Here is a 23,035-nt window from a genome sequence, read left to right on the forward strand (position 1 = left end):
ATTTGGATGCCATTTATTTCTTTCTCTTGACTGATTGCTGTGGCCAGAACTTCCAATGCTATGTTGAATGCGAATGGTGAGAAAGGGTATCTTCGTCTTGTGCCGGTTTTCAAAGGGAATGCTTCCAGCTTTTGCCCATTCAGTATGATGTTGGCTGTGGGTTTGTTATAGATGACTCTTATTATTTCGAGGTATGTTCCTTCATTACCTAGTTTATTGACAGTTCTTAAAATGAAGTGATGTTGAATTTTATAGAAAGTATTTTCTGCATCTATTGAGATAATCATGTGGTTTTTGTCTTCAGTTCTATTTATGTGATAAATCACATCTATTGATTTCTGTATGTTGAAGCAACCTTGCATCCCAGGGATAAAGCCTACTTGATCATGATGGATAAGCTTTCTAATGTGCTTCTGGGTTTGGTTTGCTAGTATTTTGTTGAAGATTTCTGCATTGATGTTCATCAAGGATACTGGCCTAAAGTTTTCTTTTTTTGTTGTGTCTCTGTCAGGTTTTGGTATCAGGAGGATGCTGGCCTCATAGAATGAGTCAGAGAGGAGTCCCTCCTCCTCAATTTTTTGAAATAGTTTCAGCAGGAATGGTACCAGTTCTTCTTTGTACATCTAGTGGAATTCAGCTGTGAATCCGTCTGGTCCTGGGATTTTTTTTTTTTTTTTTTGGTTGGTAGGCTATTTATTACTCACTCAATTTCAGAGCTCATTATTGGTCTGCTAAGGGATTCAGTTTCTTCCTTCAGTCTTGGGAGGGTGTATGTATGCAAGAATTTATCCATTTCTTCTAAATTTTCTAGTTTATGTGCATACAGGTGTTCATAACATTCTCTGATGGTTATTTGCATTTCTGTGGTGTTAGTGGTAATATCCCCCTTGTCATTTCTAATTGCATTTATTTGGATTATCTCTCTTTTATTTTTTATTCATAAAACCCAAAACTATAAAAACCCTGGAAGACAACTTAGGCAATACCATTCTGGACATAGGAACAGGCAAATATTTCATGAAGACAATGCCAAAAGCAATTACAACAAAAGTGAAAATTGACAAATGGAATCTGGTTAAACTAAAGAGCTTCTGTACAGCAAAAGAAACTATCAACAGAGTGAACAGACAACCAATAAAATGGGAGAAAATTTTTGCAAACTATACGTCTGACAAAAGTCTAATATCCAATATCTATAAAGAACTTATTTTTACAAGAAGAAAACAAACAACACTATTAAAAAGTGGGTAAAAGACATGAACAAACACTTTACAAAAAAAGACATTCATGTGTCCAACAAGCATACAAATAAAAGCTGAACATCACCAATCATTAAAGAAATGCAAATCAAAACAACAATAGAATACTGTCTTACACCAGTCAGAAAGGCTGTTGGTAAAAAGTCAAAAAATAACAGATGCTTGTGAGATTGCAGAGAAAAAGGAACACTTATACAATGTTGGTGGCAATGTAAATTAGCTCAATCACTGGAAGACAGTGCAGTGATTTCTCAAAGACCTAAAAACAGAAATACTATTATACCCAAAGGAATATAAATTGTTCTACCATAAAGACACATGCACATGTGTGTTCACTGCAGCTCTATTCTTGAGCATGCCATTCACAACAACAAAGACATGGAATCAACCTAAATTCTCATCAGTGGTAGACTGGATAAAAAAATTTGGGGGGTACATATACACCATGGAATATTATGCAGCCATAAAAAGAATGAGATCATGTCCTTTGCAGGAATATAGACAGATCTAGAGGCCATTATTCTTAGCAAACCAATGCAGGAACAGAAACCAAATACCACATGTTCTCACTTATTAGTGGGAGCTAAATGATGAGAACACATGGATACATAGAGAAGAACAACACACAGTAGGGCTTATCGGAAGGTGGAGGGTATGAGGAGGGACAGGATCAGGAAAAACAACTCATGGGTACTAGGTTTAATACCTGGCTGATGGAATAATCTGGACAACAAACTCCCATGACACAAGTTTACCTATATAGCAAACTTGCACATGTACCCCTGAACATAAAAGTTAATAAAAATACAAGATGTAACAGAGTGGCCACTATAAAACCAAGACCTAAATGAAGGCTACGAAAAAATACAACTTAGTCCCAACCAGAGTGAAGAAGTCTCACTGAGCACCTGAGGCAATAAGTTGAGACATAATAAGAAGAGGCTCTAGGATCAAAACTACAGAGTGAGGCCTATGCCCAAAAACTGAGATAAAAACAGAACCATCCTAACAAAGCATAAAACTAAGCCTGACAAGATTAGGAGTACCTAACACTAATTTAACAGCGTGCCAGGACAAAATAAAACACAATTTAAAAAAATAACATAATTCAGCCTTCTTCCATTGTATGTTCGCAATGACCAGTATACATTTAAAACTTAGTAGACATGTGAAAAAGCAAGAAAATATTCCCAATATCAAAGAGGAAAACAGAGTCAAAACAGACAAACACAAAAGATGACCCAGATGTTGAAGTTATTAAACAAGGGACTTTAAACTAGTTTTACAAATATGTCCACAGTCTGTAAAAACACTCTGGAATATAAGCAGAGAAATAAAAGGAATCAATTATAAATGGCAAGTACAATACCTGAACTGAAAAAAGAAATCACTTGACAGCTGATTGCAACCCAATCTGAAAATCATGGTGGGGAAAGATGAAAAGCAAAATAAATAGAGCTTCAGTAACCTGTGAGAAAACACTAACAGTATAAATATGTATAATTGGAGTTCAAAAATAAGAGAAAACAAAAGAGATAATGGGGCAGAAGAAGATTTTTTGAAAAACAATTGCCCCAAATTTCCCAAATATGATGAAAAATACCAACCTATAAATCCAAGAAACTCAGTAGGCCCAAAGATACAGACATTCAAAGAAAACTACATCTCAATCCATTGTTGTCAACTGATGAAAACCAAAGATGAAGAGAAAATTATAAAAGCAGCCAGAGAAGACGAATATTACATACAAAAAGAATAAGTCTAACAGGTAACTTCTCATCTGAAATAATGAAGCCCAAAAGATAATAAGGTGATAACTTTACACTAGTGCAAGCAAACTAAATTACTATGTGCAGTGAAAATATTAATATTTTTCAAGTAGGTAGGTGGAATAAAGACATTTGCAGGTAAACAAAAGCTGAAATAATTTGTCTCTTCTGTGCTACAAGTAATGCTAAAGAAAGTTCTTCAGCACTGGACAGAAATGATACAATATGGAAACCTGTATCTATAATAAAAAATGAATGACAAATGATAAACATGTAGGTAAATATTAAAACCTTTTCTATTTATTCTATTAACTTTTGAAAAAGACAAACTACTTCCCAAAGCAAAAGCAATAAAATTTTATTGTGGAGTTTATAAGGTACACATATATATGTGAAATAATGACTGTAATACAGTGGATGAGGGTAAATGGAATATATTATTGTAAGGTGATGTAGTTTGGATGTTTGTCCCCACGCAAATCTCATGTTGAAATGTAATCTCCAATGTTGGAGGTGGGGTGTGGTGGGAGGTGTTTTGGTTATGGGGGTGGATCCCTCATGACTTGATGTTGTCTTGCAATACTGAATGAGTTCTCATGAGATCTGGTTGTTTAAAAGTGTGTGGCACCTCCCACTCCTTCTCTCTCTTGCTTTTGCTCCTGTTTCTGCCATTTGACATGCCTACTCCTCCTTCACCTTCTGCTATGATTGGAAGCTTCCTGAGGCCCTCACCCAGAAGCAGATTCTGGCACCATGCTTCCTGTATAGCATGCAGAACTGTGAGCCAATTAGACCTCTTTTATTATACATTTTCCCACCACAGATATTTCTTTACAGCAACACAAGAGTGGCTTAACACATAACTAATTTATATTTTACAGTAATTCATATAATATTAATTCTAACCACACTGTAGTTAGAGATGTGTATTGCAATTCTTAGAGCAACCATTGGCTGAAAGGTCAAAAGGAAATAAAATAGAATGCAAAACATTTGAATACAAAAGGGGAAAAAATACGGGGGCAAAGACCAAATAAAGATGACAGACTCAACCCCATTACATCAATAATTACATTAAATGTAAATGAACTAAACACTTCAACTAAAATCAGAGATTTTTTCAGACCGGATTTTAAAAAGCAAGTACATGTTTTCTACAAGAGATATTCTCTAAATCAATATTTCTCACATACTCCTGTATGTGTAGTACTCTGTAATGCATTTATATCTCAAAAACAGTGTAATAATCTTATCACTTGAAGAAGTTTAAATCCAGTTAGGAGTTGGATAAGAGGAAAATACTGTATAGAAACACATAAAGCAGTTAAACTAATCAGATTTTTCTTGAATACAAGACACTGAACAGGTTTTGCTGTTTACACTAATTCTTTTTTTTCTCTGATAGTGGAAATAGCATCCTATTTGTATTGATCCATTTGTAGTAAAATTTATTGATCTTCTTATATTTTTGCTTTGTCTTCTTAGACTACTTCATTTTAGTTAAAATTACCTTCATTTAACTTTCTTATTAACTTCCTATTTTAAATGTTCTATTATATTTACAAGGTGCCAGTTAGGTGTCTTTTAGGCATAATCTGCTCTTCTGTCATTACAATTCTATAACAATATATAACATAGAGAATATGTTCCAGTGCCTTTCTTATTTGTACTTAAATTGCATTAACTCAGAGTTGAACACTAACAATTTTTTAAATGTACTTTATTTTTTAGAAGTTTAACATTTACCAAAAAGTTGATGAGATAGTGCAGAGAGTTCTCATATGCTTTTTTAAAATGTTAATAGCTTTGGCGGTACAAGTAATTTTTCATTACATGCTTGAATTATATAGTGATGAATTCTGAGATTTTAGTGCACTTGATACCCGAGTATTGCACATTGTACATAATGTGTAGTTTTTTTAATCACTGGACCTCTCCCACCTTTCCCCTTCTGAGTCTCTAAGGTCCATTATATGACTCTGCATGCCTTTGTGTACTCATAACTTAGCTCCCACTTATAAGTGAGAACATACAGTTTCTGGTTTTCAATTCCTGTGTTGCTTCACTTAGACTAATGGCCTCCCACCATATCCAAGTTGCTGAAAAATGCATTATTTCATTCCTTTTAATGGCTGAGTAGTATCCCACATGTATGTATACCACATTTGCTTCATTCACTCATTAGTCGATGGACTCTTAGGTTAGTTCCACATTTTTGCAACTGTGAATTGTGCTGCTATAAACATAGGTGCCTGCACTAACTTTTGCCTATTATTAACTTCTTATAAGAGTTTTGTTCATTTGTTACAGTTAGTGAACCAATATTGATATATTATTATTAAAGTCCATAGTTTGTTCATATTTCCCTACATTTCCCCGAATCTCCTTTTTTCTGTTTTAGGATCTCATCCAGCATACGATTTTACATTTACTTGTCATATCTATAAGCTCCTCTTGGTATGACAGATTCTCTAATTTCCCTTGTTTTTAATGACCTTGACAAGTTTTGAGGAATATTGGTCAGGTATTTCATAAAATGCTCCTCAAATGAAATTTGTCTGACATTTATCTCAAAATTAGACTTGGGTTACGAGTTTGAAGTAGGAAGATCACAAAAGTAAAGTTACCATTTTCATCATCTTACATCAAGAATACATATTATCAATGTGCTTTATCACTGTTGATGCTAACCTTGATCACCTGGCTGAGGTAGTGTCTATCATGTTTCTCCAAGGCTAAGTTACTCCCATACTGTACTGTTTGGAAGGCAGTCACAGTGCACAGCCCACACTTAGGAGTATGAAGTTGTGGTTCCCCTTTGTATCAGTTAGGATTCTCCAGAGAAACAGAACCAACATGTATGTGTATGCACTTATATTTATACATGAATATTTATAATTTATATGTTTTCACATATATTTAAAGAATACATGTTTATACACATACATACATATATACACAACTCCTTAAAATAAATATGCATGAAAATACAAATTATAATATACACAGTTGACTTTAGAACAATATGGGTTTGAACTGATCAAATCCACTTACACACAGATTTTTTTCAACCAAATGCAGACTGAAAATACAGGGATGTGAAACCCAAGTAGATGGAGGGCCAAGTTTTCACATATTTGTTTCTACAGAGTTGACTACAGTACTTGAGTATGTGCAGATTTTGCCATATGTGAGGGGTCCTGGAACCTATACCCCAAGTATTGGAACAAATGCCCCAAGGGACAACTGGAGCAGGAGTGAGTGAGAGAGATGACAAGAGAGGGGGGAGGGTTGATTGATTCATTTTAGGGAATTGTCTCACAGAGTTATGGTGGCTCACAAGTCTAAAACCACAAAGCAGACCAGCAGGATGGAAACTCACAGAGGATTTCTACATTACAGTCTTGAGGCAGAATTCCTTCATCTTTGCGAAACCTCAGTTTTTGCTGTTAAGGCCTCCAACTGACTGGAGGGAGCCCACCCACATTACTGGGGGTGATATCGCTTACATTAAGCCAATTGTTAATCATATCTACAAAACACCTTTACAGTCGCATGGGGACTGTCATTTGATGAAACTACTGGGCAACATATCCTAGTCAAGTTGACACATAAAATTTAACCATCACAACCTCCTTGAGTGTGCTGTATCCGCATAAATTATTTGGAATTGTTCTTCTGAGGGCTTTGTCTCCTCTCCCCTTTTTATTTATTGACTTATTTATTTATATCAACATGGACACCAGAATATCTATTTATATTTGGAGTTATAATACAACACTCATTAATTTATTTTGTTGCTCAAATTGTTTTAGCTTTGGCCATGGGAAAGTCTTGATTTGCCCCTGTGGCCCTTTGACATACTTCCACCATTTATTTTACATTTTTTAGCACTTCCTTACTGTTTAGCACAAGATGCTCCAGGTTCATCTTGTATACATTCTTCCCAGACCTATAATCAGCCATTTCTTTAAAGAGCCCTGGTTTATGTTATTGAAGAATGGTATTAGAAACCAAGATCCCAGTGCCAGAAGTGATCATTGCTACTGGTGTTACACTACTTTTAGGCTTTCTCAGTGGAGGGAGCAAGGAAATATGTGCCTGTATACTAAACCATGTATAAACTCATATCTATAATATTTCTATACATAACCATCTGTGCCTATATTAAGCTAAACATAAGTTCATACTGATGTCACCAACTCTAATTTATTATCACATGAATCATTGTAGCTTCATCCCCTTGCTTCCACTCCGACAGTGAGATACCTGGCTCTCACCATCCACCATTAACATAATTGTTCCATTCATATATATATATATACACACACACACAAACACAGACACACATATACATACACATCTACAGATATACACACACACACACATATATATACACACACACACACACCAGTATCAGAATTGTCAACCCTTTCCTGATGAGAAACAGTTTTATCAACTAGAATATAGTGATTACATGCAAGTACTTTTTATTTTAGTCTTACGGAGTCTACATATTTCCAAAGTTACTTTTCTTCCTAACTTATTTACTGAGATTGTTACATATATTAGTAACACAGTTAGACTCTTTTTCCCATTACCATCACATTCATCCTGGGGTACACTAAATCCTAAATGACTTTTTAAAATTTGCACCCTTTAAGATTCATTTCTTGTGATACAAAATTTAATGGGTTTTGAAAAATACATAAGGCCATGTATACACCATTACAATTATCAAACTGCATGGTGTCATCACCCTAAAAATTTCTGTATTCTTTATTTAATCTTCTCTCCTTTCTCCCAAATCCGCAGGAACCACTGAGCTTTTACAGTTACTTAGTTTTGCCTTTTCCAGAATATCATGTCATTGAGATCATACAGTATGTATTCTAAAAGAAGACTGGCTTCTTTATTTAACGATGTGGATTTAAGCTTCACCTATGCTTAACAGCTTATTTCGTTTTACAGCTGATCAATGTTCTATTGTATGGACATACCATCATTTATCCATTCACTTACTGAAGGATACCTTGGTCACTTCCAGTTGTTAGCAATTATGAGAAAACTTCTATAAACATTTGCCTACAGGTTTTATGTGTACAAAAATTTTCCAATCAGTTAAGTAAAACCTACAACTACAATTGCTGGAGACTATGTTAACATTATGTGTGGCTTTGTAAGAAATCACCAAGCTGTCTTCCAAAGTGGATATACTATTTTGTATTCCAATTAGCAATGGATGATAGTTTCCTTTCCCTCACCAGCACTTAGTATTGTCAGGTTTTTGTTTTCTGCATTTAATTTTAGCCATTTAATAGGTGAATTCTGGGGTTAATTTGCAATCCCCTAAGGACGGGATGTTCAGCATCTTTTCATATGATGTTTTTGCAATTTGTGCATCTTCTATGGTAATGTGTCTATTTAGATCTTTGCCCACTTTGTAATTAGGCTATTAGTTTTCTTATGATTGAGTTTTAAAAGTTCTTTGTGGTAATCAGTTTTAATTTTAATAATGTTTTGATGCCTACTGGAGAAACTCACAGCAATCATGATTGTCTATTATCTAATTCTACATTTGGAGTTTTTTAAATTTAATAACTGTTTAATATGATGTGCCTACCACCAAGAACCTTTCAGTAATATTTTTGAACATACAAATGATTATTTCATTCCTAATTGCCCAACCATGAAATACCAAATTCCCTGCCTTCTTAATAGTTTATCTTTTCTTCACTAAGGAAATACTGTTCAGCCTATAAAATTTCGGCTGTTTCAATACTTGGGTATTGTATACTTCCAGCCAAACAGCCTTGAAAGAAAAGCAGAGTAGAATTATGGTTTGTGTCTGGCAGTAACAATCACAGGAGACTTTTTTCTCACAGAAAAAAAAAAATCAAGAAAGACAGAGGTTCACAAATGGAGACAGTTATTCACCAAGTAGCTCTTCAGCCACAAATAATCCATATTTTGATGATTTCATATTTTACAGTCCCCCAAATAATACCTTAAAGTGCTTCACTTTTTATCCACATCCTCATAAATCACTCTTGCCTCAAACTGCAAAAACGGTAGGGGAAAAATACACCGGTTGTTTTTCTAAATTTTTGCTTATTTTCTGGCCTGTGAGAGACTGGGGGAAACTTTTCTGGACATCTTTTACAAGGCATAAGAGACAGTGTAGCAAAGTGGTTAGAAGTCCAGGCTTTGAGCCAGACTGCTTGGGCTCTTACCCGCTCCATAGCACTGAAGTCATAGCAGCCTGCAGAAAATTCCTTGACTTCCTCGTATCCCAGGTCCTTTATCTCTAAAATAAAGAGAATAATGATATCTACTTCCCAGAGCTGACAGGAGAATTAAATTAGTTAACACTTTGTTATAGAAAGAGAATAGTACTTAAAATCTGAAGTAGAAAAGCTGAATGTATTCTATCCTGAAGTAAGATCTATGCTGGTCAGGCATAGGCTCATTGAGCAAAGCAAACTGTTGAACATTTATTAGGGTACTTGAGAAATGCATGATTTGCAGATGTCTTAGTTACAAAGGCAGGAGTTCTCTAAATCTCTCTTGGAAGTGTGGTTTGTGATGTAGTAGCGGACTAATATCAGTCTCAGCTTTAAAAGTATATTCACTGGCATAAGTCCACTACTGATTGACCAGCTTTGAAGACTATCATTTGTTGGCTGGCTTTCAGAGATGTGTTAAATGAAACAAATTGTCATTTATTCATTAAATAAGTTTGAAACCAGTTCTGATATATACTTATTATCGTGGTTAAACTGTCTCTTCTTTACTACATGCTTGAGGAATTACTCGTTTTTTAACTTAGATGCCATACAAGTAATAAGTACTCAGTTAATGTTAGCTACTATTGTGTAGGGAGTTGATTTGGTTAATAATGAATAGTTGGGTACAATACATCTGTAGCATATTTTTATTTCTGAGTCACAAATTTCTAATTGCAAAAAGTAGAGCGTGAAGAATTTAAGAATCTGACTTACAGCCTCCTCCATCATTCTAATAAGTGCAGTAGCCCTATACATTGAAACAGCTACTATTTTCATTCAGAAATGCAGGACTGTACAAATGAATGGGCAGGAAGAAAGGTGGAAAATTGTCATAAGTAAGTAGTATCATGAATTAGAACATGCGATATGCTACATTTATGAGATATCCTCTACCTGCACTCTGTGTGGAGAGCAGAGATGTGGTTTCCTTTGGGGAATCCCCACGCACACTGAGGCCATTCTAAACATGTCTGAAGGAAAGGGCTCTGCAAAGCCAGAACGTATACTAAAGCTGCAGAGCAGATAGTAGGGCCAAATGTATGGTCTGTCTTTGTATATTGTCTTATTTGTGTATGTAAACTTCATTCTATGAGTAAGGTACAAATTGAATCTTTTACTTCTTTGTCTACATTTTTTCAAAAACAGTTAATGAAACCTTGTGGGATACAAATGGGGTGAACCACGTATAGCAGAGCTTACTACATCTGCATCATATCCCAAAGTCCTTATGACTCTTGCGTAAGTTGAGCATTATTTTTTCTTCTTGTTCTTCTTTTGTACTCAAATACTGAAATGCACTCATATATTGAGATGTACTCTATAAATCTTTTTCAATAGTTTCTAACTAATAATCCTCTTACCACTGAAATGTACACTAATATTTCCACTTTTCAGAGAGTAAGAAAAATTAGAGCTATATGTCTAGTGTTAATCTTCTAATAAATTACACAAATCTGAAAAGAGTTGACTTTTTTTCTCTTACCATTGTGAGGAAATCAATACATTTCATCTTTTTCTTTGGAAAAACATTCCCCGAAGAATTCCCTCCAAAAAAAGTTGAGGCTTCCTTATCATTTTGCATAATAATCTATGTATAAAATTACAACTTGATATCACAAGTTGTTAGCCATCCATAAACAATTAAGTATGACTTTAAAAAGAGAGAGAAATGGCTTGACTCTGCAATATAAGACAATTCTAAATCATTTCCCCATTAACATATGTGTATGTGGTGAGTGATAATGAATGTCTAAGGTGATGAAACATAACTATGATTCAGTGAGGTGTTGTCAAGATTTTTTTTAAATTTCCAATTAGTGTTTGGAGAGCTTTCACTACAATGTCATCAGCTACAGGCCTGTGTGAAGGCATTTTCACTGCTGACGAAACCAGAAAAATATCATGTCTTTCCAAGACTTACAAAAAGTGAGAAATGTAATGTTGCACACAGACTTTTTCAGGATGGAAAATGACATTTTAAAAAACTTAACTCTTGTTCCACTGACTTTGCATTAACTCTTCTAGGCCATCACTGCTACTCATTAGGAAGGTGGGACTTAATGAGATAAAATATATTTTTCCATCTTAAATTAAAACTGTTTGCCTTATTATTAATTTAGATTTTGCTGATTTTATAGACAAATTTTAGCTTATCCCTAATGGGGCAACCATATAAGGAGTTGGTGTCTAATAGGTCACGAAGAATTTCTTTGATTTTAGAAGAAGCTAGCTCTCACGTACCCTTTTATGTTTCTAAAGCTTGCCTAGATAGCTAGCTGTTGGCTATTCCCCAGGTGTTGCAGACCGCAGACTAGACTCCTAGTGAGAAAGAAAAGCAAAACAAAATATCACCTATTTACCAAGCGAATAATTACATAAATATGCCTATGTCAATATTTCTCTTTAATCCAACAATATATGATCAAATATAACAAAAAATGATTTTAGAGAAAATCCAATGATTTGGCAAAACATTTCATTTTCATATTATTTCAAATATTATTTTGTAATATGCAAATTGAAGTAAGTTATTAGGGATTTATTTCTTAATCTAAATGTCTCAATTCTACTTTCTAACCCTATTCCAATCTCTCTTCCCTTTGCTACATTATTAGTTAAATGCTGAATAGGTTAGCATTCTTCAAGAATAAGATGTGATTTTATATTATACTTGAATAAGATAGCAAAAAATAAGACCTTATTACAATATTATATAATTTTAAAGAACACATTCAAACCTTTCAATCAACAAGTGTATACTAATACTTAAAAGTGTTTAGCACTGAAATCCATGTGATGCCGCATCTCTTATTTCTCAGAGCTTATAAAATAGAGAGCAACAACAAACACATATGGATGAAATAGTTCAGCGATAATGCAAGGCAGTATGTCCATAATCACCATAAAGAAAGATAAGTCAGTCAAATACTGTCATTTCTTTAAGCAGCCTAGAAAAGTACCAAAATATAACAGGAAGGAAAGTGAAGGGCCTCAAATCATGGTTGCTTGTAACTAGTTAACCTTTTTGAAATTCAATTTCTTCTTGTTGTACCATGCACAGGTATATGTTCATAGTTTCTGAGGTCCCTAAAAAAAGGTAGATCCATTGAAACTGGAAGACTCAGAGAAGCTGAACAAAGGAATTAGAATTTCAACTGCATCAAGAAAGTTGAAAAAGATTCGATTAGTGAGAAGGAATAACAGGAAATGGGATCACTATGAAGAAAATCTGGAAATAAAAGCAGAAAATGCCATGGTCAGAAGATAGTGACAAACGCAGAATGAAAATGAAGGTGGATTGATAGAGAAAGGCTAAGATATAGAAGTTAAAGGCCATGCTGAGGATTTGAACTTTTTCTGTAAGATGTACAGAAACACTGGAGATTTTTTAGCAGGGCAGTGATAAAATCTCTCATTTAAGACTACTAATCATATGTAATGGGTTGATTGGAGAGGAAAGACCAGGAGATAAATGAAAGAATAATTGTCTTTGTGTGAACATAAAGAACCAGAGTAAGGTGATAGAAATGAGGATGTACATGAGGCATTGACATTGGAAAATATTTAAGAAAGAAGACAGAGTGTCTGGTGACTGATGGGAAGGTGCTGAAAGAGAAGGGAGAGTCAGGAATGCCTCCAAATTTTTATTGTGGGTATATGAAAGAAGGGTGATTGCACAGAGGAAACAGGGGAAAGGAGTATGGGGAGGCAGGGAATGGTCATCAAAAAATCATGAATCTTCATTTAACTAACAATCTCTGTCTCTATGCAATTTTAAGAAGTGGCTTGGAAAAAGTCAATCTATATTAATTAGGAAGTAATTATGGAAATTCTGAGGAGTCTTGGTAGAGGTGCAAGGCCAAGCAAAAATTTGTAATATCTTTAGCAAATTTCTGCTTACAGGTTTGAAAGAGGTGCATATATTTTTTTTTTTCTTGAACCATGGGAAAAGGTATTTTTCCAGTATAAAATCGCTTTTGGCAACAATTACACTGATAAATTTCATTAATTTAAATCATTCTTTCATAAGCATTTTGACTGCAAAAAAAATCAAGTTAAAACTTGGCTCATAGCTGACTACTTACTACATATAGCATATATTTTGTTAAGCTAAAATAAATCTACATAATTAAGTTTACTAGCAACTTGTGCCATTATATTTTGTCAAAACCAAGAGGTGACATGCAATTAAACTTACTTGGCTTTGTAACTTTTCCTGTTAAGATAGGTCTTTTAAACATGTCACTGGCAACTTTTCTCAGAAGCAGGATTTTGATCTTGTAGAAGCAAATACATACTTGAGAAAACGATATTTGTTAGCACAGAATCTTATTACTTTGTCTTAATGAGACCCAGTCAGTGTTTACTGAGTAGAATTTATTCAATATACGAACATGAATGCAATTATGCTCTCTACTTGACAGTTAAATGATCCCCTTACCTAAGAAGGCCTCTTATCTAGAGATTTTATCAGCATAAATAAACTAAATCTTTACACCTGTAATACAGCTATTATTCTAAATTTTCATATGGATGTCCCAAAGCATAAAAAGGATAGCAATATTTTCATAGGAAAGTGAGTATTCTGTCAGGACCTACTCAACCAAATAGAATAGGTCTTATAACCTCCTTCTACATCTTTTGCTTTTGCACAATAATAAATAAATGCGCAGTGTGTGCTCAATATTTAACTTATGAATTAAAAAGTTCTGAGATTTACTTCTTTGGCATTTAAGTTATTTTTATATCCAGGGCCAAGTAGTGAATAAACAATAGATAAGTAGGTATCAAATAGATAATTTTTTAGACTACCATAACTAAGGCCAAAGAAATATTTTTGAATAAATGAACGTGCTTCTAAGGTTAATCTTCCTAACTCCCGTGTAATGAGTATCTTAGCTCCAGAGAATGATTCTGATAGTGTCGGTGTAAGGTTTTGGGGCAAGTTAGTAAGACTCTTGGTAGTTGCTATTTCCACTTTAATAAAGGGTGATGTTTGAATGTAAAACTTAGTATCAATTTTGGCACCAAAGTATCACGAAAAAAATTGGAGCCACCATTTCCCAATCCTTTCAGTATTACCCATCTATGACTAAACATTGACAAAAGAGTTGAAACTAGCATATAGGTCAAATCTTACCCAGTTTTGCCCCCATCTCCTATCTGCTAACTGCTCTCAACCTACCAAGAATGAGACTTCTTTATCCTAAGTGAATTAACACAAGAACAGAAAACCAAATGCTACATGTTCTCACTTATTGGTAGAAGCTAAACACTGAATATCCATAGAGAATAGATACTGGGGATGTACTAAAGACAGGGGAGAAACGAAGGGGAACATGGGTTGAAAAATCTCCTATTGGTACCATGGTCAGTACCTGGGTGATGAGATCATTTGTAGCCCACACCTCAGTGTCATGCAATACACCCATCTAATAAACCTGCAAATGTACTCTTTAATCTATAATAAGTGTTGAAATTATAAAAGAAGAATGGGACTTCAGCAATATTACTAGTGTATTTGGGGTCCCAGAACCTCCAACTCTCAAAACCAAGGAGAACACAGGCAATGCCTGAGTGGGTAGAGTGAGTATAATTAAAGTGTGTTTTATTTGCAGGAGGGCCTGATACCTTCTAGGAGAAATAGATAATATGCCCATTTAAACTTACATATAGGCTTCTGGGTTGCTGAGGAATGATTGCCACTCATTAGCCTTCCAGGCCATGTTCTAAACAAGAAAGGAAGTTGTTCTGAAAGGAGAGTCAAAGTATCCAGGATTGGTGCTAGGTGACAAAGCAAATAGAGAACTTTAAAGGTAGCATACTAGAGTTCATTCCCATTTGTCCTCTGGCATAAATCATCAGACACTTTTATCAAATTCCCAACTCAAGGGAAGGAAGAAATATAATGAGCTGAAAAAGCCATACCTCCAGATGTACTAGAAAATAATAATTTCCAGAAATGAGCTGCTTCTACCTAGGAGATGTACAGGATAATCTACTGGAATAAGAAATTATAAAATAATATACCACATGTTCTCACTTACAAGCAGGAGCTAAATGGTGGGCACACATGAACATATATAAGGAAAAAATAGACACTGGGGACTCCAAAAATGTGGGAGGGCAGTGAGGATTGAAAATTTACCTACTGAGTACCACGTTCACTATTCAGGTGATGGGTACACTAGGAGCCCAATCCTCACCACTACACAATATATCCATGTAACAATCCTGCCTGTGTACCTCCTGAATCCATAAACATTAACAAACCAAGAAAGAAATTATATTTATAGTTTTTCCAAAATGTAAGAAATATTATTTTAATAGTATTTATTATACATCTGGACACCAGCACCCATACTAGGACATATGTCACGTCACCCAGCTTCATATCATACACAATAGCACAACATTTGTTAGCTCTCAGAATACTGTGATTTACTATATTTTAAAGTGATTTATGGGTTATATTGTCTTTTATAATGAATGTTCATAATTATTTGAAATAAGAAGTGTATGTAAAAATCTTTTTTACTGTATCTATGAATACTAGTTATCTCAAGACAATATATTTAAGAATTGTCCAAAATATGTTATTTATTTATATTTCTATCTAAATGTATTTGTCCATATCCATATGTCATCATCAATCTATATCTATCCATTTATTCATTCATTCATTCATCTATCTATAAAGGGGTATTCTAAAAAACTGTGTGAATTTGGTATACATTCAAAATGTTTGAACACCACCGATATGGAAAACAAACAGCACAAGCTCATTGCATCTTGTAACCTCATGTTATCTTTTCAAACGAATTGATAGAGCACATTTTCTCTACCTCAGGATGGTGGCAGAATCCCCTGTCAAAAGATAAGATTTTAATGCTGAGAAAGTAGTAACTTCCTCCATGAAAATTAAGAGCAGTCAAAGGGCCTGGAAACTGTTCTGAGAGGGGGTTGAGAAAAGTAAGACATTTCATGGATAAGAGGGTGAGGATGTTTGTGCTAGAAGATTATCCCAGTGTCATCTAAACATAGAGATAATTATTTCATTCATCCATTCCTCAATCACCTCAATCACCCCAAAAGCTAGGCCCTGGAATGTGAAAATGAAAATGATACATCCCAATCTTCAAGATATTTATGGTCAATGAAGCTAATTCATCTAAACCAATTTATTTTATAATATCAAGATATGACTATTACTTTAAAAATCAAAATTAAAAGGTGAATATATAGTGGTGAATGTTGTTTGCCTTTTCCTTTATAAAGAAAGAAAAAACACAAAGTACAAAAATACCAAACATCATTTCATAAAAGCAACTGTTGTCTACGTTTAATATTATAAAAACACTGTTAAATTTCAATGTACATTTTAGTAACTCTTGATTTAAAAATCAATATTTTAAAATGTACTTGTCGATAAGTCATGCTTTTTCTAGCACAATTTACCTAAAGTAAATGAAACAACCATGCTTGACATTTAATTGAAAGAAAAATTAAAATGACTTTATATGTTTTGACTGTTATTAGAGTGTATTAAAATGCATTTAATAATATAATATTTAAAAGATACTAACCTGACTTTAAATATTTTAAAATCACTTATTTATTTTCATTGAAAAAAATTAAAGGATGACTAAGTATTCATAAGGGATGATTAAAGCTATTTCAGGTAAAAGAAAGGAGTAAAGAAAGAGAAAGGGAGAAAGGGAGGAAAGAAGAAAGGAAAGGAAAAGAAAATAATGAGCTAAAGACTAAACTGCAATTAGTGTATTAAGAAGGAACACCTAAATCTAATGTTTATTGAGCACTTTCTAAAGACCTTCACCTAAACCAGTGAAGGCTTTATGTCTTGGTGATGACATAAAGTGGTTCCATCTTGATGTCACAGGTAGACAACTTTTCCTGTAAAAGGCCGGATGATAAATATTTTATATAGATATGGGCCACATGGTAGTCCAACCACTCAACTTTGCCACTAGAGTGCAAAAACAGCCATAAACAACCATGAAACCTCTGTAAACACTGTTTTTTGCACTAATGACATAGTTAACTTTCTCTTAAGCATATTAAGACAGGTATGACTAAATGGATACTGAAATTTGAATTTCTCACACCACGAAATATTCTTTCAATTTTTTTTTAACCATTTAATAATGTACAAACCAATCTTAGCTGGCTGGTCATACAAATCAAGCATTGGGCCAGATTTGGTATGCAGACCACAATTGCTACATCTTTATGATGTTCTATTTAACACTGAGATTAAGATATTTCTAAACCATCCTGTGAGATGCCCTGGGGCTAGCCTTCCAGAAGTTTATTTGCACGAGATATTGAGAAATTTTATCAGGGAGACTTTCTTCCAAGGGAAAAATAAATTGGAGAGAAAAGATTGGTCTAAAGGTAGAGGGAGAATTTTTATTTCAATATACTTTTTCATATTGTTTTGCCTCATAGGGTAACCTCTATGAACTTGCATCTAAATTCTCACAAAGGGCTTAAGTTGAAATGTTTTAAGAGCTTTTTGTTCCTCTACGAATTTTATAACACATCAGAATAGAAACAGCACTGTTCCATTATCTAAGAGTATTACACAAAAAGGTGAAATCAGCATTTCTCTTGACTTGCCACCAAATAATCTGTAAGCTTTGGCAATTTGGGGACTCTAGAATAGCTTTGGCACAGATATGATCCAGTAAAGATGACGGGGCACAGTGGGTAGGGTGCAGAACAAGAAAGGGTAATCCCATTTTTAACCCAAGCTTACCTTAGGGAACTTGGGGTTCCACACTTAATCTTTACAGTAACTATGTGAGGACAGTGTTTTATTCTTCTTCTTATCCCTAAGCTAATTCTGAGAGAAAGTAGGCCTAATGGGAATGACAGCAGATCTGAAAGGAATACATCCTGCTGCTGTCTTTTTTGTCCACACCTCGCCTTGGTATTATTTTTGCAGAAACGTTCGTGTGTGGAACTGAGTATATCTCATCCAAGAATATGTTTTTGATTTGGGGGTTTAGTTTTAGTTTTAGTTCCAGTTTTGTTTTTACCTAGTGTTGTTGAGAAAATGACAATCTAAAAGTCTAAATAAATGTTTGAAATGTTGATTGTTGTAGAAAAATATTTTTCAAGATTGATCTTAATATAAATACTTTTAAATATTGATTGATAACGGAGCATTTACAGTTCTGAAAAGTTGCTCTCATCCATTAAAAAAATGTATTTCTGAACACATTAATAATTGTATCTTACAATTTATTTTTGGAATTAATTTCCATTGGATCATCATCTCACATCACCTACCAGCCCAGGACGCAAAACTACCATCTTTGAAGTTGTCACTCAGGGGTGGCTTCGATGAACACAGCAAGAAGAAAACTATCAGAGAATCACTTTTTTAAAAAATTATTGAAATTGTGGAAACAATTCAGAAATGTGCCTTTGTTTTCCGATGCTGTGAGTGAATAAAGTTGGCTCTTGAACAACACAGGTTTTAACTGCACAGGTTATATGTGGATTTTTTTAATATAATGAAAAATCTTTTGGAGATTTGTGACAGCTTGAAAAAACTTGAGGCAAAGAACTTGCCCTAAAAATGTGGGGAAAAAAATTAAGACAAAGTTAAGTATGTCATGAATGCAAAAAAATATATATTTAGATACTAGTCTATTTTATCATTAACTGCCATAAAATATACACAAATCTATTTTAAACAGTTAAAATTTGTCAAAACTCAAACACTTACAGACCATACATGGCACTATTGGCAGTAGAAAGAAGTATAAACAAACTTGAAGATCCAGAATTAAGTCATAACTGCATAAAATTAACTGCAGTACATAGTGTATTGCTGTAATAATTTTGTAGCCACCTCCTGTTGCTACTGCTGTGAGCACAAGTGTTGAATGTATTCCCTTAAATCACCATGTGATGCTAATCATCTCCAGGTGAGCAGTTCTTCTCACCAGTAAGTTGCATTACACAGTTAAGTGTTCTTTCATGGTTCTCACGTAATTTTCATCGTTTTTTTTTTTCAATACTGCTTTATTTATACCATCGACTGAGGTCTACAGCTATGGTTGCCCACCATTTTAGATAGATAATGCATCTTGTAAACAGAAGACATACACTTACAGTATCAATAAATACAGTAGAGTACTTTAAATGTATTTTCTCTTATGATTTTATTAATATTTTCTTTTCTCTAGCTTGCTTTACTGTAACAATATAGTATATAATAGATGTAATATACAAATATGTGTTAATCAACTATATATTTATCAATAAGGCTTCCTCTCAACAGTAGGCAATTAGTAGATAAAGTTTTAGGGGAAAGGAAGAAAAGGAAGGAAGGAAGGAAGGAAGGAAGGAAGGAAGGAAGGAAGGAAGGAAGGAAGGAAGGAAGGAAGGAAGGAAGGAAAGAAGAGAAGGAAGGAGACTCTTCAAGGATGAAACAATGTCAGCCTACAACAAATCTGTTTTGTCTGCGGAGGAGACAATTCATGTTCATAGATTCTAGTCTGGTGGCCATTAAGATCCATCAGTATTTCATTTCCACCAAAACACATTGTGATACTCTCAAACTCTCTGAAATTGTGGTGAACATGCACAATCATGGGATTACGAACTTCTTCATCCATCACAAATTTTCAATCAAAAAACACACCTAACTTATTAAGTTGCATCTCCGGCTGACTTTGTATTCCATTTTCTTCCTGCATTCAGCTGGAAGCATTCACAAATAACAAAATATAATACTTCCCATGTTATGTGTTGCCAGGCAATCAGGGCAGAAATAATTAACACGAGAAAGTGGACTGCCAGTATCCTGCTGAATGGCTCTGGAAAGAGTTCAAATATGACAAACATTCTTAGCTGTCCCTTCTGGGACACGTGCTCTGAAATAACAGTTTGAAAGGACAACTGCCAACTCCAGTTTCAAACAGTTTGACAGCACTACAGAATTTCATTCTAAAATCTGACTCAGTTTTTATTTAAAGAAGAATTCATCTATGCACACTATGGCTTTTTGTGCCCATTTGTAAAAGGGTCCTTCCTGATCTCCTGCCACCTCTGTTCAAGCCCAACTGCCTAATGAAGCTAATGCTGAGCACTAGATCTTTCCATAAATGCAGAATTCACACTGAATTCAAAGCGAGACCTGGGTCTGTGAAGAGCCTTGTGTCAGGCAAGCCAAGAGGATCGCAGATTTCTTTTTAATGCCCTATCTCACTTTCTCTCTAATTCTGTTTAAATAAAAAACAAGTTGGAAAACGAATCAATTCAGTAAACACTTTCACACAAAGAAATCTTCAACCAGGAGTACCTCACATGAGAAGCGATGTGATAGACATCTAAATACTTTCAAAGAATCTTAGTTGAATTTGTTGCAAGTTAGGTCAATGAACATTTGTCGAGTACTTGTAAGGTATAAGGTCCCGTGGTAAGTGCTGGAAACCATTATAAAAACACAGTCTCAACTCTCGTATACTCGACTCTAACTCTGGTGAGGAAAACACGAATGTAAACAGTTACTTCAGTGCAACTCAATAAATTGCTAAAATAGAAGTATAGATAGGGTGCAGTAGGCATAAAGATCAGAGACTCCAGAGCTAATTTAATTTTATAGTTGTTACTTCTGGAAGGGACCGTGGTGACTATCTGGTACAAGTCACACCTAACACAGAACACCACTGATAAAGGATCACAAACCTTCTATTCACACACTTCAGGTTTGGAAACCTTGATTCCAGTTCTGTTTCCAGTCATTCATCAATGCAGTTATTAAATACTTATTGGTACATTATTATGTACGTTTGTCCTGAGATATTAAATACATAATTAATGCACCTGACTTCATAGATAGAACTTATTATTTGGTGTGAAAGACAGATATTTGGCAAAAAATTGAAAGTGTGCTGGCAGTATGAAAGAAGGCATACAACTTTATGCTGCTCCATTCTTGCCATGCATGTGTGCATGCCTCCACTTCTCTTGACTTCAATCCCTCATCCATCACATGAGGGAGTTGAAGCATATCTCTAATGTCCCTTCCAACTCTAAAGATACTATAATTTCTAGAGGGAGAGAGCTAACTGTTTTGTGAGAGTAAATATGCTCCTTTTTGAAATCACTGAGCTCTTTTGAAACTTGGTGTAGTGGAAAGTCTCTATCTTTGGAGCCCAACACAACTGTTTTAAAACCATCACACTGATATTTACCAACAGTGTGATCTTGGGGTGATTTGTAATTTCTGTGAGCCTTATCTTCCAGTGTAAAGTAGGAATAGAAAACTGAGGTTTATCAAGATTATTTTTTAAAGAGATAATATATGTAAAACAAGTAGTATAGTGTAGTGGCTGGCACACAGATACAAAGTATTGCTAGCTATCCTCCCCTGCGTTTTTTTCCACTAGCTCAAAATCACTCACTCAATTCACTAATCTCTCTCTCTTAATGACATTTGACATTCATAGAATTTATTGAACAATTAGATTTATTGAGTGCCTACTTATGTGCCAGGCATTGTGTTAGGTGATGGGGATACCTAAAAAACAAGACAGTCACTCAGTTCCTGCCCTCATAATAGATAGGTCTGATTTTTCTCCAGATGTCAACCTACTTTCTAAGGTAAAGCTTTTGTGGTCCTAACCTGCTTCTCTGGGGTGCTTCCAGAACAAGACTCTGAGCAATGCCCTCAGTGATCCTCAGCCATTTTCACAAGGTACTCTCCAATGATTTGTCTATGCTTCTGCAGCAGCTCTTCCCTAAAAGCATCAACCTACCTGGAAACTACCAAATAAACTCCTGCTTTATGCAATCACAAGGAAACCTCAGCTAGTTTTTTTCAACCTGATTAACTTAAAATGGACCCTAAGTGCAAAAATTTCTCACCTTTGAAAACTTCCATCACTGTAGTATATCTGTTTTTAATTATTGGTAACTAAAATAATCTTGCCTGCCTGAGAAATTGGGGAGGTGGGGGAACTGTGTCTATGCACTTCTAATTTTCAAGTCCTTACAGAGGCTCACATCTTCCCTTTAGTGTCCACCTTTGAAGTTCTTTTTTCCAAAGTTGCATTCCCCTAATTAGTTCCCAAATAGACAAAATTATTGGAGTTACCTTTATCTTCCCCAGATCAGCTGTTTTCAGTTATGGCATTTCTAACTTCCAGAAAGATTCAGAGTGAAAAAATTTGTCCTGATGGGCTCGCTCAACCTAATTCCAATTACAGAATAGATTTTTTGACCTTAGTTTTAACAATTAGGTGTCCCTCTTTCTGAAATAACTAAGGTTATGAGTGTATTTCTCTGTGTTAGCATCTCAATAATCTTCTTGGCTATCTGAAATAGATTAATAACATCCTTCTAATGATTTGCCTTTTTTTATTTTTGTTTTAAGAATAGTTACATTGGAATTCATTGGCTATCATTTTAGTCATTTTCTTCAGGCAATACTGTTTCCATTGCTTGTGGATTAACAGACAGTTGCTTCCCCATGCCCCTGTGGAACAGACAATCAGAGAGTTGCACTGGTCAATGAGCCCTGATGAAGTGTGATCAGTAAATTCTCTTATCACCATGGTAACTGGTATACTCCTTAGATGCTGCACTATCTTGGTACCATGGGGAGAAAGCTTGATGACACATCACTGTGCTCTCCTTCTACATTAACCTTGTTTGACTCAGTCTTTGGGATATCATTGTT

The 23,035-nt window shown here is 34.7% G+C and overlaps 1 long non-coding RNA gene across 3 annotated transcripts in view; it reads right to left on the minus strand.

The window, feature by feature from the left end:
- LOC105485448 (uncharacterized) overlaps positions 1-23,035 on the minus strand; it is a 242,888-nt gene that overhangs the window by 141,719 nt on the left and 78,134 nt on the right. For 2 of the 3 annotated variants that reach the window (XR_011610527.1, XR_989583.3), the window contains exons 1-4: positions 14,986-15,161; positions 13,514-13,592; positions 11,557-11,634; positions 9,262-9,335 (exon numbers count right to left, since the gene is read on the minus strand). This is a non-coding gene — a long non-coding RNA (uncharacterized lncRNA). Of the gene's footprint in view, positions 1-9,261; positions 9,336-11,556; positions 11,635-13,513; positions 13,593-14,985; positions 15,162-23,035 lie in introns of those variants that run through there. The other variant, XR_011610524.1, reaches the window with a different exon arrangement.

The sequence above is a fragment of the Macaca nemestrina genome, chromosome 1, assembly GCF_043159975.1.
Source record: "Macaca nemestrina isolate mMacNem1 chromosome 1, mMacNem.hap1, whole genome shotgun sequence".
Taxonomy (NCBI): Eukaryota; Metazoa; Chordata; class Mammalia; order Primates; family Cercopithecidae; genus Macaca; species Macaca nemestrina.